Genomic DNA, 12,500 nt, shown 5'->3' on the forward strand with positions numbered 1-12,500 from the left:
ATAATAACAACAACAGCAACAACAATAACAATAATAATAATAATAATAATAATAATAATAATAATAATAATAATAATAATGACAATAAATAAATACATAAATAAAAAACTATAAAATTGCAGGAGAAAATGACCTCTTTGTATGTCAATAGTCATAAAGACACATATGGACATATACGCACACACACACATTACATCGTGCGCTCCTACACACACTCACACACGCACTCACACACACACACACACACAGATTCAAAGAAATTAATCTAAAAAGATGTGACGTAGCTAAAATACACGAAAATTCTAAAAATAAAACATCTCCCAAATGTCACATAAGTAGAAAATGGTAGACACAAAACTAAAAGGTCAGGAAGTCATATGAAGATTTCTTCTTCGTAAAACTTTATTTTCGTTCCGCGTCGTATTGTGCAACAATCGCCCGCCCCGCCCACCCCTCCTCACTTCCGTTGAACGAATTCCAGTGATGACGGAAGGAGAAGCGATACCGGGTTGTGTAGGCTCGACTGATATGGAGATGCAACTAGTTTGTTCAAAAAAGCAGAACATGTTGTGGGAGAGGAAATAGCGCTTCTGGGAGTTGTTGGCTGCAGGGTGTTGGAGAGCGAATATTTTCTTTTCAGTCTTGGACTCCAGCATGATATACGAATCCTCGATACCACCAACTTTACTATTACGATTTCATGCAGCGGGTGTCCACACGTATCTTCCTCCAATCATTCTTTCAAGTCTTTACACTATTCAGTGTTCATTCATGATAAATCTCTTTTTCTCTTCCTCTTTGCCAACGCACGAAACTCTCAGACCTTGAGTCGCTCTGTTACTTCTGCTAAATATTAGTAAATATATATATATTGCTCTTTATTTCTCTCTCTCTCTCTCTCTCTCTCTCTCTCTCTCTCTCTCTCTCTCTATCTATCTATCTATCTATCTATCTCTCTCTGTATTTTTCTCTGTAGTAAGGTAGCGAATTGACTGAGTGTCGAGTAGAAAACACTGTTCAAATCCTGCCCTTGTTAATTTTACCTTTCATTCTTTCAGGGTCGATAAATAAAGTCCCAGTACAATACTGTGGTCGATTCTTTCTTCTTGTTCTTCGGAATGTACCTCCAATTCAAAAGCCCAACCATATCACATTGTGTTATGCTCTGATAACTGCGCTAAGATGCCTCTGGAATACTCAGCCAGTTACACGTTAACTTAACAGCTGACTGGACAATTGAATGATCATCGTTCAGAACAATGGGAATCTGTCATGCCTCTATTGTTGTTCCAATAACTGACGGTTACGGTTAAACTAGGCTTCGCGGATGAATTTTATACAGATTGAAACATATCTGCTCAATGTCAAACTCGCTCTCTATGTATACCATGTTAATTTTAATGAATTAGCATTTCAAGGTTGTCCCCCCTATCTCTTTATAAATAAAATTAGTCATTTAAATACTGATTGTTTTCACAGCATAAAAAAATCGTAGTTTTAGTTGACATTCGTTAGCCTACTACAGAAAGAAGCTAGCATCCATTTTACTATCAGTTTAATACCCAATTTTTTAATGTGGTTTAGGATTTTGCATATACAACAGCGAAATGAAGACTCCTTGAATATAGGTCTTGGCCAAGGGACAACAACGCATCAAGGTGAAAGTATGTGCTGAAACACAAGCTACAACATCGCTGTCGCACGGGTGACAAATATAAAGGCAGCGAGTAAGGATATTCGAGCAGAAGGCTAAAAACAAAGATTAACTTCACTGAATAACATAGATATAACCACTCAGAAGCTACGTAAGTCTACTTTGGAATAATACAGCATAACATGTCGAGCAACTTCTTTATATCGGCCATATTGTTTTAAGTCTTAAAATTTCGAAGTTTTCTCTTCTACTTTGCTGATGGGAATTAATCTCATAATTCTTTCTCTTCACCATGACGACGACGATGATGATGATGATGATGATGATGATGATGATGATGATGATGATGATGATGATGATAAGGAGGAGAAGGAAGAGGAAGAGAAAGACGAGGAGGACGTCGACGACGTGGAGAATGATGGTGACGACGAAGATGACGATAACGATGATGATGACGACGAATATGGTGATGAGGATAACGAGACGGTGACAGTGATGATCACGGTGGTAATGAGGACAGGAGGAGAAGGAAGAGGAGGAGGAGGACGACGACGACGACGACGACGACGACGACGACGAAGATGGCGATGACGATCATAACATGATATTGGTGATGACGACGACGATGATGACGACGGTGATGTTCATATAGTTACGTCTGCCAAGGAACGAGGTTATGTTTTCATCGGCGTTGGTTTGTCCGTCTGTGTGCAAAATACCTCCAAAAGTTGCGAACGGTATTTGATGAAACTTGCAGGAAAAGTTGGTAATGACACAAGGAACAAATGATGAAATTTTCGGTAGTGAACCGGGAATTTTTATGGATTCTTGAAGGATTTTTCATTTGTTGTATTTACTTTACATGAAGTATTACAATGTTATGTTCTTTGATTATCTCCCTTGAAAACACGTTCATCGTTTCCGCGTAACCTATGGTGGCGTTGCTGTTTCCAAAGTTTATTTTCGTTTCTCTATTAGTAACTTTACTCGCGTATCTATGGACTCTTGAGGGATGGTTGATACTATACTGACCACAGAGGAATGTAAAGTAAGTAGGTAGGTTTAGTTTCGTAAGTAGACAGACACCCCTTTTATCTTTGCCAAGGAATCATCAGACCATCGTCCTTGGTGATTTCAACGTGGATCTCCTCGATTCCCCTAACCTTGAGATCTTGACAACTATGAACCAGTTTGGGTTCGACCAACTAGTCCAAAAACCCACTACCGACTATGGAAGCCCTGCTAGAACATGTTTACGTGAACCAGGATCGGCGTCCACAAGTCACCGTAGCCGACTGTTACTTTTCCGACCATGATGTTGTGTGTGTATCATTCAAGTTTTAGGTAATTGTTGTTTCTTTTTAATTGTATGGTAAAAGTAGCTTGCTGTTGTCATTGATGTATTATAACTGCTTCAGATGATTCCTGTTTTTAAAGGGTTTTTTTTTTAATCATATGGCTGTGTTATTTTTTTTAATCCCGCCAAGGAGGTTGTTTTTGCTGGCGCTGGTTTGGGAAATTGGGCGATTTTCAGCATGCGTGTATATGGGTGGAAACGAGCTGCTTCGCGGAGGTCTGCGCTCTCCGAGTGATTTTCTAGTTTGTTTGTTTTTTTTTGCCACAGTTGTAGTTTTGACTCTTCTTTTTTTTACATCACTACTGCTGTTGTAGGTTTTTGTAACTTTTTGTTACTATTCTTGTTATGTTATTATTACTATTAATATTATTAAGGCGGCGAGCTGGCAGAAACGTTAGGACGCGGGGCGAAATGCTTAGCGGTATTTCGTCTGTCTTTACGTTGTGAGTTCAAATTCCGCCGGGGTCGACTTTGCCTTTCGTCCTTTCGGGGTCGATAAATTAATACCAGTTACGCACTGGAGTCAATGTAATCGACTGATCCTCTCCCCAAAAATGTCAGGCCTTGTTCCTATAGTAGAAAGGATTATTACTATTATTGTTGTTATAATTATTGTCATTGTTGTAGTTGTATTTTTCAGGTGGCTACTGCTGTTGTTCTTAACTTTTCTTAAAATTCTTATAATTTGATTCATTACATTAAATATGTTAGTATCAACTTAACAGTTTGATTTTCATGCAGAACCTGTCCCCAGGTATGTTCCTTACTTCCTACTTTAGAATGGTTAAATATTGGCACATCTCGCATAAGAGCAACAAAAAATAAAAACAATGTCTGAACGAAACTGAGAAACGAATGTAGGAAACCATAATGTCACTTAATTCCGTGATATGTTACTTTATGCACAAACAAAATAGCAAATGGCAATCCACGATGTTATCATTACGTTTTTATAACATAGAGAAGCAATCGCAGCTAACGAGACCATATCAGTGAAGTTGCAGAAAATGTTTGAACATATGAAAAAAACAGTTCTGTGAAAATACGAAAAATATTCGGAAAATTGGATGCATCAAGAACGCAGGCAAACATTCACACATAAGAACATAGATGCATATATACAGACAAGCATATTTATATATGTTGTGTGTGTGTGTGTGTGTGTGTAGAAAGAGAGAGAGTGTGTGTAGAAAGAGAGAGAGAGTGTGTGTAGAAAGAGACAGACAGACAGACAGACTGACAGACAGATAGATAGATAGATAGATAGATAGATAGACACAGAAAGACACACACACAAATGTAATATATTTCTCATCATCGAAAATTATAAACATCATTACTTGTTGACGAGAGATGCAGAAATATTTGGATTTCAAGCATAGATTACATGTTTGTACTCTATCCTTGAAATGGAGAAGAAGGACAAACCGCAGAGAGAATTAACTGTAAAACACAGACAACAAAAGAGTTGAAAGTTTTCGATTTCGCCGATTTACTGCGGATGATGGCTGCCCGAAAGAAAATTTAGTGTATAAGGATACATTTCCACCGATACGTAGTGGTCAACGAACATTTCAGATGTGATTCACAGTCATGGATTTAGTATTAAATACTCTGTTTTCGCATGGTCCGCTGCAGCCAAAATGGATTTCAGACCCATTTTAGCAACCTTGGTTTGTCATTACTAGGAATCGTTTGTTCGAAATATCTATGGATTTCTTTTTTCAGCTTTGACGGTTTTTTTTTTCTTTTTGACAGTTTTTCTCAGCTTTGACGGTTTTTTTGCAAGCAAAATTTAAAAACTACAATGCAATATTTATCAGCCTCACAATAAAAATCTCTATATACATACATGCATGTGTAAGACTTTCTCTGTGCATGTGTGTGTGTGTGTATTTTCGTATCTAGCGGTGGTCTTCCCATGAGCAGGTACTTCATATGAACCTTTTCCAGTACTCTCTATACGACCTAGTAGGGACCGTACTCTTCACTGCCTCCCCTGAAGATTACAAGATCTTCAGCTACCATGTCTGGACTTTGGATGAATATTGGAGTGCTTTCTCATTGTCTTCTCCAGGCAGGTGGAATTTGAACTCAGAAGGTAGAGAGTCGGAAGATATACCATAAAGTATTTCTGTCGACACGCCAACGATTCTACCATTCTCCAACTTGCAGAGCAATGTAAAATAAAGTGTTTTGCTCAAGAACACAACGTGTCGCCCACTCAGGGGATAATTGAACCAACGATGTAGCGATCGTGAGTATGACACCGTAATCACTAGGCCAGGCTCTGTCACATATATATATATATATATATATATATATATATATATATATATATATATATATATATATATATATATATATATATATATATATATATATATATATATATATATATATATATATATATATATATATATATATATATATATATATATATATATATATAATTCATTCTCAACGCAAAATATTGCTGACAGAACAGCAAAATGTACCCATATATTGCGGAGAAATTTGCCAGCGGCCAGCCACAATACTCGAACTCACATACCTGTGATTACCGATCATTGTGCTTTACCATTGACCTAAATTGCCCGCAATTTTTGAACATATAAATCTAGTTTTATAAGACGCTGTACGTTAAATTCAAATTACGAAAAAGGTAAACAAACGAAGTTTGCTTGTAGAAGCGCTGAGATGTAATTTGAATTTAATTTGAATCTAATTTTAAATGTGATTTAATTTGGGATGTCTCATGGTCTCATGGCTGGCCACTGAAAATTTTTCCCGCAAAATATGGATATTTTATGCTGTTCTGTCAGCATTATTCTGCACTTGAGAATAAATTATTTTCTTATCTGTATCTTTCAATACACCTCAGCGCTTCTACAAGCAAACTTTGTTCGTTTACATTTATCGTAATTTGAATTTAATATATATATATATATATATATATATATGTGTGTGTGTGTGTGTGTGTGTGTGTGTGTGTGTGTGTGTGTGTGTGTGTGTGTGTGTGTGTGTGTGTGTGTGTGTGTGTGTATGCACGCACACACTCACTCACTTTGTCATCCAAAACAGTCACAATAACTTTTTGCACCGAACGTCTTAACTCTTTGAGAAAGGGACTGATGACATTTCATTAAATGCATCTTCATTCTCAGATACGAAAGATATGCTGAAATTTCATCCCTTGTCACCAGGTCAAACTAAAATATTTTCCCTGGCTTCAAATGCTTCCAGAAAATCGTGCCAGCGGCGGCAGTTGATGGCCTCCCAGTGTGTAGTTTGTCTTATTGGTTTGCTCCTCCTCAGACTTCTTCATGCCTCTATGCAAATTGCTATTGCCAATGGTGTCATCTCAATAAACAGATTGAAGGCTTTTAAGATGTCGCCAACTTGCACCACTTCGTCAAGATCTCAATAACAGCGTTTCCTTGTCGACATACAAACTGTAAACTCTATTCAAAGACATTTTGGCTGTTCAGATATCTCCTATATATTTTCACCAGGCTTTTTATACATGCTACAAAATTTTTTTATACTAAATTCTTAACCGAATTTAAAATTTGTCGCATTACCTGTTATTATCCCTAAATCAGTGTATACGTAAAATTATGAATGAGGGTTACGCATCTCTGAAGAACTGACCATGTAATTGAATGATATAGTTTACATTATATAACTGATGATCATTCTTTGCCAATAAAAGGCAAGGTATGTGATTAAACATTTTATAAGGAAACTCGCCTGTTTTCCTTTATTCATATACGTGTGTGTGGAGGCGCAATGGCCCAGTGGTTAGGGCAGCGGACTCGCAGCCATAGGGTCGCGGTTTCGATTCTCAGACCGGGTGTTGTGAGTGTTTATTGAGCAAAAACACCTAAAGCTCCACAAGGCTCCGGCAGGGGATGGTGGCGAACCCTGCTGTACTCTTCACCACAACTTTCTCTCACTCTTACTTCCTGTTTCTGTTGTGCCTGTGATTCAAAGAGTCAGCCTTGTCACACTCTGTGTCACGCTGAATATCTCCGAGAACTACGTTAAGGGTACACGTGTCTGTGGAGTACTCAGCCACTTGCATGTTAATTTCACGAGCAGGTTGTTCCGTTGATCGGATCAACTGGAACCCTCGACGTCGTAAGCGACGGAGTGCCAACAACAACAACAAATATACGTGTGTGTGTGTGTGTGTGTGTGTGTGTGTGTGTGTGTAATGTAACACATGTGTGCACACAAACACTTATGCGCAGATAGAGACAGAAAGAGAGAAACAGATATTCACTGAAATCATTTCACTCATAAATCGTGACATAATTTACGTTTCTGTTGACTCTATTTTAAACACTTTGATGGAATAAACCGGTTCAATTACCAAAGGCAAACTCACAGGCAATATGACCCACAGACACACTTTTCATTTTATAATTAGATGATTAAGCAGATTTTATTTTCACTGGTTTGTTTTTTTCTTTTTGTGTATTACTAAGTTCAACTCAGTACAAAAATTGAATTTCAAAAGCAGCGGATAATTGTTTCTACCAAGCATCAAACTCGAAACTATCTACTGGATTATACACAGAAATCAATAAATAAAATTTATACAGTGAACTGTAAATCATTTCATACATATTTCATAATTATTATTTTTCTGTTAATTGATTACTTTTTCTTAATATAATTATTACTTTTCTTTTCAATATTAAGATTGATCTTTTAAGACGTCGAGCTGGCAGAGTCGTTTGCACGCCGGGAAAAATGCTTTGCGGCATTTCGTTCGTTTTTACGTTCTGAGTTCAAATTCCGCTGAGGTCGAGTGTGCCTTTCATACTTCTAGGGTCGATAAAATAAGTACCAGTTGAACACTAGGGTTGATGTAATAGACTTATTCCCTCCCTTGAACTTGCTGGCCTTGAGCCAAAATTTGGAATCAATATTAATTAGTATTTATAATTTCCTAAAGCGGCGTGCTGGCAGAAACGTTAGCACGCTGGGCGAAATGCTTAGCGGTATTTTGTCTGCCGTTACGTTCTGAGTTCAAATTCCGCCGAGGTCGACTTTGCCTTTCATCCTTTCGGGGTCGATAAATTAAGTACCAGTTATGTACTGGAGTCGATGTAATCGACTTAATCCCCTTTCCTGTCCTTGTTTGTCCCCTCTACGTTTAGTCCCTTGTGGGCGATAAAGAAATAAGAAACGTTAGCACGCCAGGCGAAATGCTTAGCAGTATTTTGTCTGTCTATATGTTCTGAGTTCAAATTTCGCCGAAGTCAACTTTACCTTTCATCTTTTTGGGGTCGATAAAGTACTTGTTGCGTACTGGGATCGATCTAATCGATTGGCCCCCTCCCCCAAAATTTCGGGCCTTGTACCTAAAGTAGAAAAGTATTTATAATATATGTGTGTGTGTGTGTGTGTGTGTGTGTGTGTAAGACAGCGAGCTGGCAGAATCGTTAGCACGCTGGACGAAATGCTTAGCGGTATTTCGCCGCTCGCTACGTTCTGAGTTCAAATTCCGCCCAGGTCGACTTTGCTTTTCATCCTTTCGAGATTGATGAAATAAGTACCAGTTGAGTACTGGGGTCGATGTAATCGACTAGTCACCTCCCCAAAAATTTCAGGCCTTGTGCCAAAAGTAGAAAGAATACTATATATATATATGTGTGTGTATGTGTGTGCATATATATATATATATATATATATATATATATATATATATAAATTGTACGTGTGTAAATTTATAAACGAAACGTAATATTTACATGATAGATAGATAGGTAGGTAGGTAGATAGATAGATAGATAGATAGATAGGTAGGTAGGTAGGTAGGTAGGTAGATAGATAGACAAAAGAGTGATCTTTATCAGCAGCAGACTATAATTCCACCTACGAGCAGAAGCCAGGGCAACACACTATATCATATAATTCAATGTAGAACAAGCATTTAGCCTGGAATACATTGTTTCAGCATAACATAGATTACAGATTACACAAGTCATCTAATTCGTTATTCTGTCTATAGAGGACCCCCACCAACCACATACTCGTATGTAGTGGTGTATTGACATGTCAATATTTGGTAAGTTAGTTGAACAAAGCGGGACAGGGTATCTTTTATTTTTATTTTTTATTTTTTTTATTTATCATTTCCAAAGGCGGCGAGCTGGCGAAATCGTTAGCATGCCGGGCGAAATGCCTTGCAGTATTTCGCCTGTCGCTACGTTCCGAGTTCAAAATTCTGCCGTGGTTGAGTTTGTCTTACATCCTTTTCGAGGTCGAAAAATTAAGTACCAGTGAAACACTGGGGTTGGTGTAATCCACTTACACTCTCCCAAACATTTCAAACCGTGGGCCTTTAGTAGAAAGGATTAGTTATCATTAAGTTGTTTCAGTCATTAAACCGCGGCCATACTGGGGCACCACCTTGAAAAATTCTAGTCGAAAGAATCGACCCCAGGACTTGCTTTTGTGTAAAGCCTGGTACTTATTCCATCGGTTTGTTTGCCGAACCACTTTGTTGTGAGGGCATAAATACACAGATCAACGGTTGTCAGTGGGGGGGACAAACGCATACACGCACATATATTTTTTTTTATTCTTCTATTCTGCTACTTGTTTCAGCCATTAGACTTTAATACACACACACACACACACACACACACACACACACACACACACACACACACACACACACATATAATAAGAGTAAAAAATTTACTATCGACAACATATTTTCATATATATTAGTGTACAAACAATTAAATATTTATACACGAAAGAGGTGTCCTGTCAAAAGTCTCCTCTTTCGTGTATAAATACTTAAGTGTTTGTACACTAATATATATATATATATATATATATATATATATATATATAGAGAGAGAGAGAGAGAGAGAGAGAGAGAGAGAGAGATGGCGGGCTTCTCTACGTTTCCGTCTCCCAAATCCACCTCACAAAGGCTTTGGGCTGCCCGAGACTATATTGTTACAGAAAAAATGTCCGACAGTGAAACCGAACATGGGAACATGGTTGGGAAGCAAACTTCTTACCACACAGCCATGCTTGTGGCGATAATTTTTCTTTTTTTTTTTCTTTTAAGAAACTGTTCAAAGATACTGTACAACGAAAATGGATCGATAAATTCCAAATATGAAAAAAAATATTGTATGAAAGAATCTACCATGAAGATAAGCAGAAGAAATTGTTAAGTGAGAGATCACTATTCCGAAATCCTTCAGATCCAATGAAGACGTAATCGCCGTCTATAGAAGACTTGTAAATGTGTGTACGTAGTTTACATATCTATAGTGGCTGAATGCCGACAACAAAGAGGTGACAATAATCATATATGACACTGTACAGAGTATTAATTAATTGATAATGGCGTAAATGATGTCATATTGAATATCAATTTCGATCGGTTAAAACTAATAATTGAAGCAATATCACGTGCAAAAACGAAGAAATGATCTCACTTAGAGCTATTCCTGGCAACTTTATCCCATCAATCACTTAGTAGGCACGTGATTGGCTATTTATTTGGGAATTTAGCTTTGGAGAATTCCTGTGCTTCAAGTCTTGTTGCGTATGTACGTATACCTGTGAGTGTGAAAAAGATATAGAGATAGATAGGCAGAGTGGAACACAAGGAAATACAGGCTGTGTGTGAGGGTGTGTGTGTGTGTGTGTGTGTGTGTGTGTGTGTGTGTGTGTGTGTACGTGTGTTTTTATGTGCGTACCGCTTAGAAAGGTTGTGAGGTTTAAAAGATTTGTTTCGAAGCAATGCGTTTTTACGTGATACCTTGTCAAAAGTTTCAACCAGGCATGGCTGATTATGTTATCAATAATGAGTGAACATATCGTATTCATTAAACATGGCATGGCTGAGTAGGAAGAAGCTTGCTTCCCAATCACATGGCTCTGGGTTCAGTCCCACAGTGTTGCAACTTGGGCAAGTGTCTTCCATTATAACCGTGGGCTTTCGAAAGTCTTGTGAGTGGATTTGGTAGACGGAAACTGAAAATAACGCATCGCGTATGTATGTATGTATGTATGTATATATATATATATATATATATATATATATATATATATATATATATATATATATATATATATATATATATATATGTATGTATGTATGTATGTATATATATATATATTGTATGTGTATATGTGTTTATGTGTGTCCATATATATATATATTGCAGTTATGTTGAAACAGGTGATACGGGAAATTGATGACAAACATTTGTGGAGTAAATGATGGTCTAATTCGACTAAGCAACATTTATACGTCCGTTTGGAGGATTCCAGGCCCTAACCTATCATGGAAAATTGGAATTGGAGGAGGGTATGTAATTTATGAACCCAGCGAAAAGCTGTCGGTGGATATACTCGCATTCGAGGCAGTCAGCGCTGCGTCTAATGCGACTCATCGTATGGTTGACAGTCAAATGAATTGTGGTGTAATGGAGATATTGTACGAAAATGGGAATATTCTGGAAATTGGCTGCAATGGGAGACGGCAACGAGGAAGTGAACTGTTGAAATGATGCAGAAGGTGAAGGGTTCACATTGGATTGCTGGTGTAGCTGTATATATACCTTGGGTCTTGCCACCTCATCGTCTTTTTTTCAAGAGTTTCATATATATATATTCCCACTACCCATTGCAATGGGTACTGGGAATATCTCCCGGGTATTACAGGGTACCTCAGCTAGTATGTGTATATATATATATATATATATATATATATATATATATATATATATATATACATGCATAAAGAAAAAATAAAAAGGAAAAATATTGATGAACAGCTATTGACTTACATCAATTATTATTTATTAATTCAATATGGGATGCAGACTATTTGTATTGTATTGAATTAATAAATAATAATTGATGTAAGTCAATTGTTGTTCATCAATATTTATCCATTTTCTGTTTTCTTTAAATATATATACACAGGCATGCCTCACCATACGTTGTTAATTAGTTCCAGGAGAACGACTTAAGTCGAATTAACGTGTCTTTACTTGTCTCAAGGCCAATAATAGCCATTCCCAGTTCTGTACTTTATTTATGAATGCATTTTCAATAATACACGGTTAATAAAAACCTATTTTAAGCTTACAAACAAATAATTTTTATTTTATAATACAGTACAGTAAAAAAAAACGTAATCTAAATTTACGAATACAATTTGGCGGTGTTTACCATACATCGCGGACGCTTTATTTATGAATGTGGTTTGCAATAAGACAGTGAAATAAAAGCCTTTTTTTTTTAAGCTTAAAAAATAAATTCAATAATTACTATTATTTGGCAATAGTATAAAAAAAACTAAATTATTTAAAATTTACCAATACGTACATACAATTTGGTGGTTAACATCACGGATTTAGATGGCTGTGAATCGTCAACATCAACAACTAAATCTGGCTGTTCTTGTCGTTCGATGTTCTTAAAAAACCGGTTGAG

This window comes from Octopus bimaculoides, chromosome 16 (genome assembly GCF_046866305.1).
Source record: "Octopus bimaculoides isolate indiv1 chromosome 16, ASM4686630v1, whole genome shotgun sequence".
NCBI classification, from domain to species: Eukaryota; Metazoa; Mollusca; class Cephalopoda; order Octopoda; family Octopodidae; genus Octopus; species Octopus bimaculoides.